This window comes from Hyperoodon ampullatus, assembly GCF_949752795.1.
Source record: "Hyperoodon ampullatus genome assembly, chromosome: 5".
Lineage (NCBI taxonomy): Eukaryota > Metazoa > Chordata > Mammalia > Artiodactyla > Ziphiidae > Hyperoodon > Hyperoodon ampullatus.
The window spans coordinates 145,035,926-145,056,928 of NC_136918.1; positions in this window are offsets into that span (position 1 = coordinate 145,035,926).

Genomic DNA, 21,003 nt, shown 5'->3' on the forward strand with positions numbered 1-21,003 from the left:
AATAGCATATGATATCACTTATATGTGGAATCTAAAAATTGATACAAATGAACTAATTTACAAAACAGAAACAGACTCACAGACATAAAAAACAAATTTATGGTTTAAAAGGGGAAAAGGGGGAGGGATAAATTAGGAGTTTGGGATTAACAGATACACACTATTCTGTATAAAATAGATAAACAACAAGGACCTACTGTATAGCACAGGGAACTATATTCGATATCTGTAATAACCTATAATGGAAAAGAAACTGAAAAAGAATATATACATATGAAACGGAATCATTTTGCTGTACACCTGAAACATGGTAAATCAACCACACTTGAATAAATTAAATAAATAAAAAGAAGACAGGCTCTAAAAACAAATTTTGTACATAAAAAATTGAATAGATGAAAATATTTAGTATCTGTCTCATGCAGAAGGTGAATGATAATCTTTGTGTCCAAGGAGATTTTAGAAATAATAACAAAAAGGCAAATACCCCATAGAAAAGGATCTTGTGAACAGATAATTCACAAAAGAAGAAATGCAGCTTGTTACCAAACATTTGGAAAGGTTGCTCTGGCTGATAATTGGGTATTGTAATCAAAATATCTAGATTCCTGGTCTAGCTGTCAAACTGGACACTGTTTTTAACATCCATGAGGCCCACCCAGTGGAACCGACATGGCATGAAAATCTGTGAATGGCTGCTCGCAGCTCAATTTCTACAGTCAAAAGTCGCTGAGTGGGAAAACAATAAATGTAAATAACCAAAATAGGCCATGTTTCTTCTGTGTGGTGGCATTATAAGTATTTTCAATTGTCTTCATTATTCTGGTTTGTATTTTCCAAACCTTCTACAATAAACATATATAATGATTTTTTTTTTAATTCATACATTTAAGAAAATCTGAATATCGTGGTGGTTGAGGAATTGCTTGGAAATGTCTATAGACTCCTAAAGTGGTCAGTTTCTCTGTTCCCACTGCTGACACTTCTGAGGACAGTGACTCCCTGCTGGGACATCTGCTCATAGCTCGTTTGCTCACTCATTCATTCACTGAACAAGTGCTGCCTGTCTGGCCCCTGGGCACTGCTCTCCCGGATTCTAGGATTCTGACCTCTGCCAAGACCTTAGGGCATCTCCACACCCCACACCTCCCCCGGATTCGCATCACACCCGAAAGCCCCACTGCTGCAGACACCAACGCATGGCCACACCTATACTATTTAAAAATGAACTGGTGGGTTTTCATCACTAGGTGTTCAGCAAGGGCCTCCAGACCACCGTTGGATGCTTCCAACTTGCAACAAATTATAAAGCATTTGTTTTGTCTTTTGTAACCATATACAAATAAAAATATGTTTACAAAAAAAATAAATTGGTGGCAGCACGGCTCCCGAGGGGCTGCCTTTCTGTGTGCCCCCAGCCCCTGGAGCACTGTGAGAGAACGCGTGCCCCCGGGGCCCACGGAGTTCCGTCAGGCAGGAGCCCTGGCTCGTGGAGGTCTCGTCCGTCAAGGAGGCTGACCTCAGCCCCTGACCTTAGCTCCTCAGCCAGCAGGGAACCCTTCCAACTACTTCTGGCTGCAGCCCAGGGTGTGACACACCCAGATGACCTTCCCTCCAGAAGCTTCCAGAGCAGCGGAATCAGGCCACATGGGTGTGGAGAGGCCTCTGCATCTCAGACTGGCCAGATCTGAGCATCCGAGGGGCCTGACCCCACATCTGCCAATGGGAAAGGGGCTGTGACGTGCTCTGTGATGACTCCTGGGCAGGGGGCAGTGGCTGTGCAAGGCTGGGCCACAGCACTGGGGACCACGGCAGACATGGTCAGTCCTCAAGGGAGCCTCAGCTAGTGGGCGGCGGTCCCTGCCTGGACAGCCACTCAGGACCCCAGATACCAGAGGGATCCCTGTCCATGGCAGCCACCCTGCTGGCCTGGCTACACTCTGCACTCACAGCCTCAATTCGCCTGCAGCTGCCCTGGGGGTGGACCAAACCTGCTCCCTGTTCCTAGGGAGGGCTCTGAGAGGGTCAGCCCCTCAGCCACACAGCCAGGACAGATGCCAGGACGGGGGCCCATGTCAGCCTGACCCCAGGGCTGACATGCTCAAGTCTACGCCCAGCTGCCAGTGAGTGTGGACAAGTGACTTCCCCTTCTGGACCTCAGTTTCCTCCTTTGTCACAGAGAGCCAAGGGTGCTGTGATGGTGAATTTCACATGCCAACTCTGCTGGGCCGTGGTACCCAGAGGTTTGCTCAAACCCCGGTCTGGATGTTTGCTGAAAAGGTGTTTCTTAGATGAGCTCAACGTTACAGAAGTGGACTCTGAGTAAAGCACATGGCCCTCCATGATGCGGGCGGGCCTCATCCAACCAGTCGAAGGCCTTAAAGAAAAGACTGATGTCCCCCAAGAAGGGGAGACCTCTGCCTCCAGGCGGCCTTTGGGCTCGAGCTGCAATGTCACCTCTCCTCTGGGTCTCTAGCCTGCCCTGCAGATTTGGGGTTTGCAAGCCTCCACAATTGTACAAGCCCCGAAATAAATCTCTGCCTCTGTACACACACACACACACACACACACGCACACGTGCACACATCCTATTGGTTCTGTCTCTCTGGGGAGCCCGCACTACTACAGACCCCGACATGAGCACCCCAGGTTCAGGGGAAGCTGCTGGAGGGGTTTTTCAGCACCACTTCGAGGTGAGCGGGCAGAACTGTGCTTTCCTGCTCCGTGGGTTTCAGAGGCAGTGAGGGTACCAGGCTCCTGTTTCTCTCCACCCCCACCAGAGCCCTGCGGAGGTGGCACCCCACCCCTGGCCCTGCTGCTCGACTGCTGGGAGGGTGAGCCACCCGGACACCCCTGGCTTTTGGTAGGGGGGACCTTGGACCAGGCAGGGCAGACCTCTCCCATCCCCTGGACAGTGGTGCTCCCTCTGCTGAGCTTCTTCAGGGACCCTGGCTGTCTGGGGTGGCTTCCCTTGTGAAAACTCCAGTAAGTGACCGTGACCCGCCCAGGGTCTTTGCTCCAGCACAGTGCAAGCTGACAGCCGCAGGCAGACAAATCCATGCGATTTCAGCTGAGAAACCCGAGGCCAGTGGAGCGGTGTCTGGCTGCTGGGCCGAGCCCCTCAAGAAACGTCTCGATTCACTCCCGTCGGGACAAAGCCCTGGGGCAGCCATGAGTCCCCTCTCCTGGCGCTTGTCCGGGTCCTCGGGCCCCAGCCCCCCCACTCCTAAGGGGACAGGCCTCCAGGGGCCTGGTTGTGGGAGGTTTAGGTCACACACCCAATGCCCCACCCCCTAAAGCTTAACTGTCACCCAGCGTGTTCACATCGTTAGGCCAGAGCTGGTGAACCTTCGGGAGTCCGAGAGAAGCAGCAGACCCACCCCCGAGACAATGTACCGTGCACACACACACACACACATACACACACAGACACACACACACAAACATACACACAGACACACAGAGAACACACACACACACAGACACACACAAATACATACACACAGACATACACACACAGACACACACACATACATACACAGAGACACACACATACACACACAGACACAGACATATACACATACAAACACACAGACACACACACACAGACACACACAGACACACGTACACACATACACACACACATACACACAGAGACACACACAGACACACAAAGACACAGACACACACATACATGCACACATACACACACACAGACACACACACACACACACTGCTGGAGGACAGAACCACCCCGGCAACCACAGAGCTGTGAAGACACAACGGGACCTGCTCAAGCAGGAAGTGGAAGGCACAGCTGGGGAGGCCCAGGGACCCTCCTGCACAGCCTGGCCATGCCGGCCCCGTACCCACCAGGCGGGGGTTTTGCCTGTCCCCCAGCCTCCTCCTGGCTCTGCCCGGCCTCGCAGCCCCCGCGTCGGGGGCTCAGCAAGTGCCTGGGGCTTGTTGAGGGACCCTCACCAGGGGAGCCGAGGCTGGGGTCCGAGTGCATCGTCCCACCAGGCCGGTCACATCGCCTTGGTCACATCCTCCCATCACCCCGCCACTAGCTCTGCCCACGGTGGGCTCAGCACTTCCCCTTGCCGGATCTCAGCTCAGGGGGCCTAGAGTGGACGATCCCGGGGTGTGTGACACGGACCAGGGCCACCAGGGCCTCTGCAGGCTGGGCCCCTTGGAGCTGCTTGTCTTGGGAAAGGCAGCAGCCACGGCCAGGGGAAGAGCCTCAGGGCTGAGCTGTTCCCCTTCAGAGAAACCAGTCCGGACACAGAGGGGCCTCTGTCCACTGACCTGCTCGATGCCCTGGAGGTCTCAGCAGGGGTGGTCCTGGCTGGGCTGGCAGGGGCTTCGGCTCCGCTCTTCACCAGGCTGGTGCTGCAGCGGGTGTGGGAAGACACCGGCCCGCCCGAGACTGGTGAAGGCACGATGCTTCCTGTTCTAAGTCAGGAACTGGAGGAAGTAGTTACATGTGGCTGATTGCACTACATGTGTCCCTTCCAACCTCAGCCCCTCTGCCTACAGGGCCCCTGACAGAGGGCTGTCAGAGGAGCAACACACAATGGGAACACACCATCCATCACACACGTTCACAGCTGGAAGTAGAACAGCGTGTGGGGAGGATGGGGTGGGAGCAGGGCCTCTGGCGGCACCAGGCGATGCCCCCACGGGCCGAGGGGGTGGCCGTGCCCCGCAGGGGACAGAAAACCCTGGAGGGCAGCGCCCAGGAATTTTCACCCCAGGAAGGGACCCGGCCTGCAGACTGTGCACACGGGAGGGGAGCATGCACCCACCAAAGAAGAAGCAGACAGGCACCGGGGATTCAAACTTGGGTCACGGAAATAAAAAGGCATCACACGGACCAAAGGGCAGAATAAGAAGCTGGACAGCAAATCAGTTGGAGAGCAGGATGAGGGCGTCGGCTTGGGAGGACAATGGGACGGGGAAGAGGCCAGTCCATGTGCCCGGCCCTGCCCACAGGAATTCCAGGAGAGAGCAGTAAACACAGAGGGGAGAGACTCAGACAACAGAAGAGAAGCTCCGAGAGAGGGGACCCAGAGGAAGAGGCTGCTGCGTGGCTTGGGAGGAAGAACAAAGGTCCCGAAACTGGTTAAACTGTGACGCTATCACAGAACGTTAGTGATGATAGAAAGAAAACAGGACAGATTCAGAGAGAGACAGAGACAGACAGAGAGAGAGAAGAGGGAAGGGGAGGGTTAGGATGGGAGGAGGGGAAGCAGAAGAGGAGACACTTCCACAAAGAAACAAAGCGGAGTCTTCAGATGAACCAGGGCTCGGATACATAACCACCCTAAAATCTATTTGGAAGATGCCCTCCCGAAATAAAGACAGACAGATGAAGGAATCCAAGAGGAATCCAAGGGTCCCTGAGGGAAGGGTGACCAAAGAAATAAGGAAAAATTGTTAAGCCTAAGTAATTGTTGATTTTAAAATAGAGGTAAAAATATTAACAATTTGAAACAAAACTCCTAGAGGAGCAGAACAGATGAGTAGGGGGGCATGCTGCAGTTTCTGATACTCATCAATGGACGCTTTGCTAGGAAATATTTAATTTTATATGTGACAACAATTAAAACTCTCCTAAAGAATAGAAATAGGGGGCTTCCCTGGTGGCGCAGTGGTTGAGAGTCCGCCTGCCGATGCAGGGGACACGGGTTCGTGCCCCGGTCCGGGAAGATCCCACGTGCCGCGGAGCGGCTGGGCCCGTGAGCCATGGCCGCTGAGCGTGCGCATCCGGAGCCTGTGCTCCGCAACGGGAGAGGCCACAACAGTGAGAGGCCTGCGTACCGCAAAAAAAAAAAAAAAAAAAAGAATAGAAATAGGAAGTATACATCTGAAAAAGAAGAAAATATGACAAATCCTTTTTTTAATGCAAGGGAAACAGAACAAACAAGAAAGGATTGTGAATTAAGAACACACAGTAAGGTATCAGGGATGATCTCAGAAGTTCCGGAGAATCCAGAGTTCCAGGGTCACAGCACCTGTGAAGGGGTCATCTTCCTCAAATACAGTCTTGATGAGTTTTAAAAATAGAACAAACTCCAATTATATGTTCTCTATCAAGGGAACTTCCTCTTTATGGAACTATTCCGGAAAATACAATAAAAAAGAAAGGAGAGATTGAGAATGTCCCCGAATCACGCCCCCTGGTGACTGACCAGATGGAGCACTGACTGTCGCTGGCTGTGACACCACAAGGACACACTCCACTCACAGACACAAGTTGCTTGCTGTCCTAGGCCTTGGAGAAAACAGCAATAGAAAGTAAGTTAATCATAAAGTAAATCACATAAAAATCACAACTTTTACTCTTGAACCCGAATCAGGTCAACCCTTCACCTCCCGGTACATGGGAGCAATGGGGACGGAGGACTGGGTTAATGGTCTGGCAGGGATGCACTGAGCAAAATCCAGGCTGGACAGAAGCCCCCAAGATGAAGAGCAGGTTGCAAGAGAGGAGAGGAGGTGTGGGAACCCGAGATAAGAGATGGGAGAGAATATCAACCAGTCACAGTGCACGGACTATAGGACACTAACAAATTACTATTAGACTTTTGGACGTGTTAAAGGTTTCGTGATTATGTTAAAGAATCGTCACCTTTTAGAGTCTCATGTTAAGATATTTGCACAGGACATGACAGGATGTTTCAGATTTGCTTCCAAATAATCAGGGGTGGGGTGGGTAGGGGAGACTGGTAGGGATATAAATAAAACAAGATTGGCCACAAATTGATAATTGTTGAAGCAGATGTCAAGGACACATGGGTTCATTAAACTGTTCCGTCTACTTTGCATAGGTGTGAGATTTTCTGTAGTAAAAAAATTTTTTTTCTAACTTTAAACAGAAGTGTAAATTTGTTTAATGGGGATAAAGTTTCAGTTTTGCAAGATGAAAAAGTTCCAGAGGTTAGTTGCACAACAGTGTGAATATACTTAATGATACTGAACTTTACACTTAAAAATGGTAAAGATGTTTAAATGGTTAAATTTATGTTATATGTATTTTACCACAGTTAAAAAGAAAAAAATGCCGCCTATCAGAAAAACTGTTAAAAGTGACACTGAAGGCTGAAAATAAAGTATTGGAAAACTTACATATCACATGCTAGAAAATACTAATAATATAATATAGAGATAATATTAAAAGATATAATTCAAGGCAAAAAGCATTAAACGAATAAAGAAAGATGTACGTAATGAAAGCTTCAATCCACAAAGAAAGCTTAGCAGTCATGAATTTTTATATACTGAACAAAATCACCACAATATATAAAAACCAAAAACTGACGAATACATAAGCAAACGGACACAGCCACAAATGTAGCAAACATCTTTAATATACTTCTCTCAGAAATGAACAGATCAAATAGAAAACCAGGCCTATGGAGAATTTGAGGAATATAACGCTTTCTCTTTACCTTGTACGCAGTAAAGTTAAAACATGAGGGACAATGACAACAGATCATTTATTAAGCCACAAAGGAAATCTCAACATCTTCTAAAGCACAGAAATCATAAGGAGGCCAAATTCACAGACACAATGTAATAACAGTAGGTGCTGACCAAATAATAGCATTAAAGAAAAACCCAGCACCCCAAGAAACTGGAAACAAACCCAACATGGCATAAATAGATACCTTGTGGCCTTCATGCACAAGGAGCAGCAATTAAAATATGGATCTGGAGCTCTATGTGCCCACACGACACACCCAAAACCGTTAACACTGAGGTTATTTTTAAAGGCAAGTTGCAACAGGGGGCTTCCTATTATACCACCCGTGATTACAGGAGAAACACCCCTGTACTCACCAACCCGCGTTCAGGGTAGTGGCTACCTCTGAAGATGGAGAAAGTAGTGGTCCTGGCAGAGGTATGTAGAGGGCTTCAATTTTATGTTTTTAAGTTTTATGAGGAAGAAAGAAGAAACAATTCTTGGCAAAGTAAAGCAAAATATTAAGATTTGATGAAGTTGGATGGTGGGTACAAGGGTATTGGTGATGCTGATCTCCACCCTTTCCTGTAGTCTTGAGATTCATCTATTTTCTTTTTTGAAAAGGAACTAATGGGTTGGGAGATTGGGAATTGACATATATACACTAATATGTATAAAATGGGTAACTAATAAGAACCTGCTGTATAGAAAAGAAAATTCAAAAAAAAAAAAGGAACTAATGGGGAGTGACTGCAAATGAGCATGAGGATCTTTTGGGGGTAATGGAAATGCTCTAAAAATAGATTGTGGTGATGACTGCACAACTCTTTAAATTCAGCTAAAAATCATTATCATTAAATTGTACACTTAATATGAGTGGATATTGGCATTCAAATTTTATCTTAATGAAGCTGTAAAACATGAATTGAAATTAAGAATAAGAGAAAAAAGCACCAACATCTTCCAGTCCCAGCTAAGACAGAGTAAGCACACTGCACTCCACCTTTACACTGAGCAGAGCTAAAAATATCACACAGAATAAAATAAAGCAACTTTCTAGACAGACTGGGGTGAGAAATCAAAACCTGATGAAAGGCTGATATGGTAGCAAATGTCTTGTCCCCCTACCTCCCCTGCGTTAGATTCAAGGTAGCCTGCACCCCAGGACAGCACAGTGAGCACAGCCAAGAGAACCCCTCCTTTCTGGTCAGTGGGCTGGGAGGAGCAATGCCCTGAAAGACAGAGAGAGTGAGAGAAATGCCCTATTTCATTTTCTTTTTCCTGGTCTTGCCCCAGAGACAAATTTCTGTCCCAAAGCCACACTCCCAAGATGGTGGTAGCAGCAGCTATAGCGGCAGAAGCTATTGTAATCGTCACTTTGACCCAGAGGTGGATCTAGGCACAGGAAGCATGTGACAGTGCAGGAGGCTAAAATTCCTGCTTTATAGCCAGAGGACCCGGAAAGGAAGACTCGGGAAGCCAGAGAGCATCACAGAAATTAATAAGAAGGAGATTAAGAAAGAGACCCTATAGAGCCTTTTTAAAAATATTTATTTATTTATTTTGGTTGCTCCAGCTCTTAGTTGTGGCAGGCCTGCTCCTTAGATGCGGCTCTCGGGCTCGTTAGTTGCGGCATGCAAAATCTTAGTTGGGGCATGCATTTGGGATCTAGTTCCCTGACCAGGGATCGAACCTGCATCCCCTGCATTGGAAGGCGGATTCTTAACCACTGAGCCACCAGGGAAGTCCCCTATAAAGCTTTATATGAAGTTCCAAACTCACCCCTGAGCTGGACATATGTGGAAATGACCCAAATACCATGTCAAAGGCTTTGAGAATTGAATCGTGGTGTAGACCACTGCCAAAGTTGAAAACTGGACCAGGGGGATGCAAGTGCAAGATGGATCCAAGTAGCACAGCAGATACTTTGAAAACTAAACTCACATTGGAACCACAGCCCACAGGAGGCAGGTCTGAAAACTAAACTCACATTGGAACCACAGCCCACAGGAGGCAGGTCTGAACTTGTGGTCTGACCCAACCAGGCTGATGGCCAGAAAAAGAGAGAGCGAGAGCGAGAGCGAGAGCGAGAGCGAGAGCGAGAGAGAGAGAGAGAGAGAGAGAGAGAGAAATGTTGGAGAACATTGGAGAAGATTTTGATAGGATCCAGAGCCTCATTAAATAATATCTAAAACGTCCAAGACACAATCGAAAAGTACTCAAACAACAATAACAACAAATCTCAAGAATTTGTAAGAGAAAAAAACAATTAATAGATGCCAACTCTGAGATGATCCAAATGTTGAAATTATCACATAAAGCATTTAAATCAATTATTTAAAATGTGCTCTATTAAGTGAGGAAAACACCCTTGAAACAAATGCAAAGGTAAAAATTTTCAGCAGAGATATAAAAGCTATAAAAAAGAACCAAATGGGTATTAAAATTAAAAATATGATTACAGAAATAAAAAATTCACTGAGTGGGCTTAATAGGAGAGTGGTGAAGACAGAAGAAAGAGCGAGTGAACTTGAGGACTGATAGAAATTATCCAATATTAAAGACAAAGAAAAAAAGATTGACAAAAAATGAACAGAGCCTGGGGACCTGTGGAATAACATCAAGAGATCTAACATTTGTTGCTGTTGGAGCCCCAGGATAAGAGGCATAACGGGTTGACCCAGAAAAAGTATTTGAAAAAATAATGGCTGAAAACTTCCCAAATTTGAGGAAAAATATAAATTTACAGATTAAAGAATCTCAGTGAATCTCAAGTAGGATAAACTTGAAGAAAATCAAGCCTATACACACCATACTTAGACTGCTGAAAACCAAAGATAAAGAAAAATGTCCTGAAGGCATCCAGATAAAAATGACACATCACATATACAGGAAGAACCATCTGAAAAACATCTAATTTCCCGTCAGAATCCACAGAGGTCAGAAGACAATGGAACAACCTGTATAAAGTGCTCAAAGGAAAGAACTGCCAGCTCTCAATTCTGTTCCCACAAAATTATTTCCACCAATGAAGGGGAAATAAAAACATTCTCGGGACTTCCCTTACAGTCCAGTGGTTAAGACTCTGAGCTTCCACTGCAGGAGGCGAGGCTTCAACCCCTGGTTGGGGAACTAAGATCCCGCATGCCATGCAGTGTGGTCAAAAAAAAAAAAAAAAAAAAAAAAGACACCCGCAGATGACGGGACAGTAAGAAAACGAGTCCCCAGCAGACAAACTCTAAGAGAAATCGTAAGAGTTCAGGAGGGCAATGCTACCAGAGGAAACGTGGGAAACTCAGAAAGGAAGAAAAAACAACAGAAATGGAAAATAGCGGGTAACGACGCTATTGTCCCTCTTAAGGTCTTTGCAATATGTTGATGGTAAAAATGACAACATTGGGGCTTCCCTGGTGGCGCAGTGGTTGAGAGTCCGCCTGCCGATGCAGGGGACACGGGTTTGTGCCCCGGTCTGGGAAGATCCCACATGCCGTGGAGCGGCTGGGCCCGTGAGCCATGGATGCTGAGCCTGCGCGTCCGGAGCCTGTGCTCCGCAACGGGAGAGGCCACAACAGTGAGAGGCCCACATACCGCAAAAAAAAAAAAAAAAAAAAGAAAAAGACAACATTGTCTGGTGGAGTTTTCAATGTATGTAGATATAAAATACGTGGCGGCTCCAACATAAAAGGAGAACAGTGAAGGAATATACACAGTTTTAAAGTTCCGCTTCATTTCACTTGAAGTGGTAAAATGTTCATTTTAAGTAGACAATGAGGTGTTTAGTATATATATTGCAATTCCTCCAGCAACCATTGAAAAGCCTATATAAAACGATATAGTTTAAAAACCAACTGATAAATTAAAATGTAATACTAAAAACACTGATACAATCCAAAAGAAAGCAGAAAATGGAAATAGAAAAGTGAAAACCAAAGGGAGCAAACAGAAAACAAAAATTTGAACAACAGACCTAAATCCAACAATTTCAATAATTACATTGTGTAAATGATCTAAATACACCAACTGTAAGACAGATACTAGCAGGTGGAATTTCTAAAAATATGACTCAACTATATGCTGCCTATAAGAAACATACTTTAAATATGATAATATAGGTAGGTAAAAAGAAGACGGATGGGAAAGATATACCATACAAGCACTAATAAAAAGAAAAATAGAATGACTGGGCTAGTATCAAGCAAAGTAGACTCCCCAACAATGCAAATTACCAGGTGTATGGTGGGGCTTGACTTAATGATGAAAAGGTCTATTCAACAAGACAATACAACAATTGTAAATGTGCATACATCTAACGACAGAACATCAAAATACATGAAGCAAAATCTGAAAGAACTAATAGGAGAAATAGACAATGACAGCTGGAGCCTTCAATACTCCTTTCCCAGTGATCACTTTTTAAAAAATTAGACACAAGATCAGCAAGTACACAGAAGACCTAAAAAGTACCCCTGACCAACTGGACCTGAAAGACATTCCACCCAGCAGCAGCAGAAGGTGCCCACAACACGGTCACTAAGGAAGACTGTGTCCTGGGCCATAAAATAAACCAGAACACATTTAAGAGAATTGAAATCATGCACGATATGTTCTGTAGCCATAATGGAATTATTAAATGGAATTAAACCAGAAAATAAGCAACAGAAAGACAGAAGAAATCTCCTAAGAAACAACGTACTTGTAAATAATCCATGGATCAAACAGAGCCTCAAGGGAAATTAGAAAATATTTTGGATGGAATGAAATAAAACACAACATACCGTATTTGTAGGATGTAGCTAAAGCAAGGTATAGAGGGAAATTTATAGCATTAAATGCAAACATTAGAGACCCAACAACATGAATGATTCTCAGGCACTGTGCTGAGAAGACCAGCAAAACAGAGACTCCAGCCTATGGGGAGATTACCATCAGAACTGCCGTGAGAATCCTTCTCCCAGCCATCACAGGGACAAAATCTACAAGGCGAATTAAAGAGTGGGGGGAAATGGGGCGGGTGGCATCCTGTATTTAGGTGCACAGTGTGCACCCCATTCGGCTCAGCAGCACCCACCAGGAACGATACCCACCAGGGCTTCTGAAGTGTCTGTGTCTTTATGGGGCAGTATTTGTATGAAATGTCATTAAATCTCATCTAGTACCAGGGAAATGGCCTCGGCAAACCCTGGTGCATCCATTCCTGGGAATTCACTAAGTAGTTGAAACGCTGGCGGCAAGAAGGCAGACAGGGACTTCTGGGAATGAAAACGTGAAACACAGGACATCACAGGCCTTTGTGGGGAGTGACCGAGAGGGACAGGGCTTTGCATCTCGAAGAAAACTGAAGCCAGGGATGAGTGAGCTTTTGGAGCAGGATTCTGGGAATAATCTTCTCCCCTAAGTCAGCCGAGAAATTCCACTTCCAGTCACTTTCACCTCCACCTTCCAGAAAATTGACTCTATTTCACCAGGTGTTCACTGAGGGCTCCAGTGCCTGGGCGGGACACTGAGCTGGACTCCCAGAGGGTGCACGGCCATGCCCTCCGGAACATCATGGCCTGGCTCGGGAGGCAAGCATGTCACGGTGATATAAACCAGGGTGGGGAGGGATACCCCAAAGTGTGCCAGGCCTGGGGGCTGGGGTGGGCAGGAGGCAGCCAGGTGAGTGTAGAAAAGAGGAAGAGATGCTATCCCCTTGCCGTCGTGGACATTGACCTGGGCTCCGCCAGTCCCCTTCCCGCCCAGCCATGTCCCCACACAACCCACAGCCCCGAGAGCACAAGAAGGGGGCTCCTTTGCAACAGTGTGAAGATTAAGAAATATTTAATGATGGAGAACATGCGAAGGGGTTCCAGGCTCACCATACAGAGGTTCCCGGGTGGGTGCAGTTTTGTTGCTGACACTGGGGGGAGGCTGCAATCAGACACTGAAGCCCACGATGCTGTGTCTGTGGGACAGATGAGGCACGAGAGCCGGAGAAAGACCAACCCAGCACCCAGCACCCAAAAGGCAGACGCAGTCCCTTGAGGACACGCCCCACGTGACGTGCGGGCGTTCATGGGAGCAGCAAGGCTGCCGGCAGCTCCTTCCCAGCCCCCAGCTCCTGGCCGGCACGCCTCCACCATCTCACCTCCCTCTGCCAACCGCCCTCCCACCTGGCCGGCAAATTCCCCCTCCAACCCAGCCCTTATCTTCTCCAGACCCTTCCCCCATCTTTGCTTTTCTCTTTTAAATTTCTTCCTGCCAGTAGCTTCCTTCTGCAATGTTGATTCAGCTGTTGCTCTTTTGTGGGGATGGGGGGTGGGGGGTGGGGGGGTGACGGGGGAAGGGGGAGGTGCTGGCAGAGGCAGCTGCAGAGGGGGTGGCAAGCACAGTCCAGGGGGGCTGGGGGAGCCGAGCAGGAAGTAGTGCTCGCCATGGCAAGGGCTCTAGGCAGCTCTGGCTCATTGGGCCCCCCACAAACCCACACCAACAGGCAGAAAGCCACCCAGCCAGGGCAGTGGAGAGCCTTGCTCTAATCCAGGCCACGGTACGTGCAGGAGGGTAGCCAAGTGAGCATGGAAAGGAGAGAAGAGATTTGAGAGGCTGGGGGCTGTTTCTAGCTACCTGCTGTCCTGAACACTGGCCACAGCACACCCAGCCCCACTTCTCATTGTCAAGCGGAGGGCCTTTACTGCCTAGCCTTCCTCCTTGTGGCTTTCGCTGTTTGTGGGGGGAAGCTGAAGAGGTGGCATTCCTATTTCCCTGACATACCTGGAAAGAAGGTGTCTTTCCACACCAGGGAGGCTGGGGTGGGGGCTGGGACCTGAGCAGGGGTTGCCCGACTCTCATCAAAGCAGAGAGATGAACTGATAGGCTTGAGAGTGTGGACGGTCACACTGAGCACAGTCCCTGTCAGAGGGAGGAAGACTGGGCTCTAAGTTTAAAGGAGACTGAGCCAGCAAAAATGTTAAGCAATTACCAACTCTGGAGGAAAGCCAGAAAGTTGTACCAAGAAGAAAATGTAATTACAGTGTGTCCACTTGGCTCAGCAGAACACATTTACACAGTTAGAATAAGGAAAGCACTGAGCCGTGATTCAAAATAAAACTGTGATAACAGCTCTACGGAGAGGTGAGGGACGGGGCGGGGGTGTGAGAAGCTAACACCTCCCTCTACTGGAACAGGAAGATCTAACGCCTTCCCAGACCCCTCCCTTCGCCACAAAGTCCAGGCTGATCTGTGGGGCACCCGTGGCAGGGTGGGGTGGAGGGGTTGGGGGCAGGGGGGGTGGACATCTAATTCTAACACAGTCCCCAGGGTCATTCCTCTCCTTCCTGGTACTTGTCATATTGCCATTTCCTGTTCAATATGTGTTTTCCACCAATGCCACTTGAGGATGCACGTCCACAGGAAGTCTGGGCTGCCTTTGTCAAAGCAAGTTGGCACCTTCCAACCCCGGATTGAGTGGCCCAGTTCCCAGAGGCTCTGTCTAAGCTCCTCTTGCCCCAGGGGCCTGGCTGGGGGGAGTGGAGTCTGAGGCTAGAGACGGCACTTGCACTTGGGGTCTAACAGCTGGGCCCACTAGTAATGGTGGCAACTCAGGGCCCTTGGCCTTGATTTTCCTCTGGGCCTTAGTTTCCCACAATCTGCTCCCCTGCCCAGTTGGGAGGATAAATGAGGACACGTGAAAGGATCCTGCAACGGGCCTGGCACACAGCAGGTGCCAATATGTGCAAAGATGTAAATCATACAAAGGAAAATGAGATGCGGTCCCAGCGCTCATGGAGCTTTGGATAAAATTACAGACTTTTTTTTTTTTTTTTTTTTTTTTTAGGGAAGGGTCTATATCTGGATTTACAGAGAGATTTCTTCCCTTTAAGTTTTCTGCTTCTACCTTCTAACTTTTGAACCTGGGGGAACAATCTATCTTTTCTGCATTGGTCTCTTTCCATGTAACAGGAATTGGATTCTCTCCCCGTTCCCTCCCAGCAATGAGGTGCAAATTCGAGCCTGGCTTCCGCAGGTTGAGAGGATGCAGTAAGAAGGATGCAGAGGAAAGCGTGGCATCTGAGCCCTTCCTAGGGGGTGGGGGGTGGGAGCACTAGCCCCTGCCCACCCCCAGGAGATGGTGGGTTTTAGGCAGGGTGAGATTTCAGAGCAATGTCTGAGAAACTCCTTCTCACCCGCCCCCCTGACAGGATCCCTGGGAAGGTCCACAAAAGCCCCCGTGCTTTTGTGATCCTCCCCCACCGGGGACCCCAGGCTTTAGCTAAACCTAATTACCGGCCTCATCCCCGAGTTCGCCTGTGTTGTCCTACCCGCATGCTTGGCCCTGAAGCCCTCCTTGCCCACCCACACATTCCCCACCCTGAAGGGTCCCACCTAAACACTGTTGGCCGTGGACCCCTCATCCCTGCTGTGCCCCTAACTGGTAAGGAGCTGTCCCTTCCTCTGGCCCCAGGGTGGCACTTTACACGCAACGTGGCACATCGGCCGTGCAGAGGTGCAGGGCACAGGCCTGGGTGTGTGGCCTCAGGCTTGCAGCCAGTCCCCTCGCCTACCAACGAGAATGAAGACCACGGCGCTCTGTCACCAGGTGTGGGGTTATGAGCCACACGGACACAGAACAGTGCCTGGCACAGAGGAAGTGCGCCGGGTCTGCTGGGGACGGGGAGAGGCAAGCTTTCCTGGGAAGAGCAGATAGCACCTGTCTTCAGCTTGGCTGGCTGTGTGACCTGTGCTGGGACAGCCACAGCCCATCCTGCCTTCAATAAGCAATTGCATTTAAACACAGACTGAGGGCCAGCCTGTGGATTGGGGTTCTCCGGGATCCGGGAGTGAGGACAGTGGCGATGGGGGCGGGAGGAGGGAGCACCTGGGCGCTTCTTGGGAACGCAGATCCACTGGTCCACGTCCAACCCACTGGATCGGAGCTCGGGGGTGGGTCCTGGTGTCTGTTTAACACACTCCGGTGGCAGGTCATCAGTGGGGGACAAGCCCAGATGGGACCCTTTTCCTGTCATTTCAAGACTCCTCCTCCTCCGCTGAAGCACCTCACTGGCTCCCCAGTCCCCACTGAACCCCCGAAGGTGGGTGTTGCAGTGCCTGACCCACCTGGGCCCCCGGCACTCTTGCAGGCATCCCGGCTGGGGCCAGGGCCCCCTCTGCACACCTGCTCTCCTCCCCCTTCTTGCTCCCTCCTGTCTGGTTCTGGGTCCCAGCCCAGAGGCAGCCTCTCAGCCCGGAGGGGCCTCTCCAGAAAGGTCTCGCCCTCCTTCACTGGGGAAGCCCCTGTGGTTGGGGGGACGGTCTTCTGTCCTCCTTCTCCCACTTAGGTTGTGTTGTTTTTCTCCAAGAACTAGCAGCTCGTCTCCGCGCGGGCCCCACGGGTCGGCCTTGCTGCTGGCACACAAAGGAGGAGGGCGGGTGGGCAGTGGCTGAGCTCGGGAGAGCTGGGGTGCAGGCCAGGCACAAGCCGGGCAGGTGGCTGCAAAGCCTTAGGCCGGTTCCTGGAAGGCGCCTTTTTCTACCTGTAAAATGAGGGTGGGGGTCCGCCTCTCAGGATGCTGAGATGAAGTACAGGAAGCTCTCGGCAAAACCTGGGAACATGGAGGTGGAGCAGGGGTCAGGGCCAAGTGCCAGGCTGGCCCAGCAAGGCTGCCGAAGTGGACAGGGCAGGGGGTTAGGAGCCGAGGGCAGGGCACCCAGAGGCTGGCTAAGCTTGAGGTGAAGCCGAGGTGGAGCTGGGGAGGAACATGTGCCCTAATCTGGGTGTGGCACCGTCCAGCAGGGAGAGACCCACTGAAGGTCACACGGGTAGGAGGTGGGGCCGGGCTGGCTGACCCTGGACTGTGTGCTGGGTGGGTGTCAGGGAGACCTAATCCTTTCCACACTTTAGCAACGGTCAAACTTCCTAGTTACAAAGGCTGCACCACCCAGGGAGGGAAAAAAGAGAGGCTGGAGGGGTGTGGACACTGTGCACTGTGGGGACGTCTCTGGGCAACGGGATTAAAGGGATTTTAACTTCAGAACTAGATTTCTGTGTTTTCCAAATTGTCTATGATAGCCACGTATTAATTTTGTAATCAGAAAAGGGTGTTACTATAAATCAAGTTAATGAGACCACAAACCAAAAACCTAGGGACCCACCCCCATCAGCGGGCTCTCTCTCTAGATGGGGGAGGGCTAAAAGGAGGAAAAGGAGCGGAGCTGGAAGGAGGGCGCCAGGCTGCGCGGCTCCCCGGAGTGCCACGGGCCAGGGCCACCGCGCGTCTCCGCCCGCGGAGTCAAGTGGAAATCGCGACCCGGGTAACCGCCTGCCCGGCCTCATCCTCCCGCCCCTCCCTCACCACTTCCTCCCCATCAACCCCCCCTCCCCCGCGACCACACTGAGGACGCATTATTTTACCCCAAGAGTTTCCCAGTGCAGCAACTGCACAACCCCAAATAGTTTGCACCAGACCTTCCTGTCGCATTGCTGGGCGCAGACGGGCGGGACCCGCTAACCCCGTGGTCGCTGCGCGCAGAGGCGCCCAGGTTGGGCCCGGGCCGCGCCGTCCCAGAGCCAAGCGGGAGGCACGTGTGCCCGATTCCCAGAAATTCCCCCTGTTTGGGGGATGCTCAGACGACAAACGGCCCCGCAGAGACCCAAACCGATCATTTTTAACCCCAACGCCGGCCTCAGCCTCCCAATCCGTAGCCGGTGGACGGAGTCCACTCGATCGCGAGGCTGGGGCAGGTCCCAGCCGCACGCCCTGGAGTCTGGCGAGGGCGTCCTTCCCGGAGCCGCTTCCTTAGGGGTCCTCGGGGCGCGCCCGCAGAATCGCAGAGGGAGGGGAGCCGCCTCCCCACCCATCGCCCCGGGGCAGCAGGGCGGGGCAGGAAGGTCCTCACATTGAGGACTTTTCTTTGCCCCTGCCCGGCTCAGACGCCCCAAGGCCCGCGCGCCGAACCTCCGCCTGCCAGGGGGCACCCTGCCTGGTGCTGACGCTGACACCCCGACGGCCCGCCCCTGAGCCGCCAGACTGCCGGCTTTGCTTCCCTACCGACTTGCTGCCACTGGAATCTGAGCACCGGCTGCCCGCAGGGGCTTCCTGGTGCTTACCTGTCAGTCCTCAAAGAACCCCTGCGGCAGCCCAGTGTAGAGATGGGGAAACTGAGGCTCCTACCTTGCCCAAGTCACCTCCAAGCCTGGCCACCTCGCCGGGGGCGCGTGAACCGGGCCTCCTCTCCGGGGAGAGGCCCGGGGGCTCCCGAGACCTAGACTCAGGCCCGGCAGGGGCCGAGGGGAGAGGAGTGTGGCCAGGGAGGGGGCTGATAGGACGCCTTCCTGGGGCTGAGGAGGGCTAAGGAAGGCTTATCCGGGGCCGGGTTCACCGGGCCGGGCGCTGTACGTGGGAGGCTGGTGCAGCCCCAGGACCACCCCAGGAAGGAAATCCTGACAGTGGGCACATGGAGAGCGTGGGGTCAGGGCTTGGCCCAGGGTTAGTCAGGGCTGGGATGCAGTGGGCCCTGGGGCTCCACGTCCCAGCCCGGTCACTGGCCAGGGCGGCGCCCACGCCGCAAGGAGCCGCGGGCGCTGGGAGCAGCAGCGGCTCAGAGCCGGGGGTCTGCAGCCCCGCTGTTCGCAGGTTGCCGTCCGCTCTAACGCGCAGCCTTGTGGGGTTTGGGAGAGCAGAGAGCGGGGGCGTCCTCCGGAAGTCCTTGCGAAGGGCCCCGAGGGACCGGGTGGACTGGGATGGGCGGCGGGGTGTTTGCCCCGAGGCTCTCCCGGAAGCCATCCTTCCACGACTTCCTGGGGGCCCTGGACCCGCGAGGAGGTCCGCGCCCTGCGGAGGCTGAAGGCGCTCGGGGTCCGGGGAAGGGCCCGCGCTGGGATTCCCCAGCACGCCCGCGCCTGCGCCTCAGCTCCCCCAGAGAAACTCACGCGGGCCGCGGGCGCCCTCGCGCGACGGAAGAATTAACTCGCGCCTCCAGCGTGGGGGGCGTGGCCTGTCCAGAGACCACGAAGGCCGCGAGGTCCCGCAGGGAGGCGGACGGCACATGGGACAGAGGAGACACGGCTGAGCAGACACGGCTGAGCGCTGGGAAGGACAGACCCGCTGAGGGAGGACTCCTCCCCTGGAGGCCAAAGCCAGGGGTAGCCTTTCCAGGGCGATCATGGCCGTGGCCCCTCTGGGGAGGTAAGGGCCTCCAGTGAGGAGGCCAGTGCAGGAGCCCAGGTGGGGGTGGAATTTGGAGGGAGTGATAAGGTGGCTCTTGGGTTGGATGTGACAGGGAGAGGGGACGCTAGCCAAGGTGGCACCTCGGTTTGGGGCTTGGGCGGCTGTGTGAGTGCCCATGCCATTTCTTCTGAAGGGGAATATACTGCCCGGGTAGTTGGGGCAGGTTGGGATGGGAACCAAGAATTCCACTTTAAGGTTCTCTCAATTTCAGGTGGAGACCCAGAGAGAGGTCGGGGCTGCAGATGAAAGTGTCAGCGTAGCAGGGTGTGGCCTGGTCACGCAGAGGGATGAAGGGAAAGAGAGGGAACGGGCCCCAGGATTTAAAAAACTCATAACAGATCCATTTTGCAGCAGTTGGAGGTTCTTTTCCTTCTATTGAGATAGCATGGGCTGTACAGAAAATGCAAAAAGCAAACCCTGAAATGGAGGCTGCCCTGCAGGCCTTTGGAGCTGGCCAGGGGCCCAGCTCACTGGGGGTCAGGCAAGGGAGCAGGCCCCCAGGGCAGGAGGCAAGCCCAGGTCTACCTACCACAGACGGCTCAGGAAGTGAGGCTAGCTGAATGCAGAGTATCCAAGTGTGTGGAAGATCAGGCCCAGTGATGCTGGGGCCGACAGAAGAGAGCTGCTTCTGGAATGCTGCCGAGTGCCTCTGCGCCTGCTTCCAGGAGGTCATTCCTGGATGCCAGCTGAGTTAGTGCTGTGTCTGCATGCACCCTGGCAGCACATGTACCCAGCAGTCATTACCTCTGTGTTCTCCTTAGGTCTGGTGGAACCAGAGAATGACTCGTGACACCCCTTAAAGAAGTTGTAGGTGCCACCAGATGAGTGGGGACACGAGTGGGTGGTGGGCTTGGCCTTCTCCATGCTCCAGAAAGCCTCCCCAGAAGTTCCAGTAGTCTGGGTCACAGCCAGGAAACAGGTTCTAACCAAAGGAAGCTGGTCTGGCAGGCGCTGGTCAGACACCCAACCTGGCCCTGGGCAGGCGGTGGTGATAGCAGGGCCACTGACAGAGTCGGGGTGCCGAGCCTGAGAGCTGGCTTCTGGGGTTTCTTCCAGGGACATTTCTCTCTGGCCCCAGCCCAGATCCGTTCTGTGAAATCTCCCCTATAAATCCTGGCCTGATGCCTCTGAGGTGTTTTAATAAGTATGGGGTTTCCTTTAGGGGTTCCCCAGTCCTCCGATTCTCTTCCTCCCCGCAGGGCGTTCTTGACAGACACAAGCAAACACACTCGTGTATTTCAACAAACTTGATCCCCTCCAGCGCTGTAACCCTCATTCTCCAAATCACAGGGAGAATTGCGTTATTCCAGCAATTAGCCACACCTGCCCCGGGAG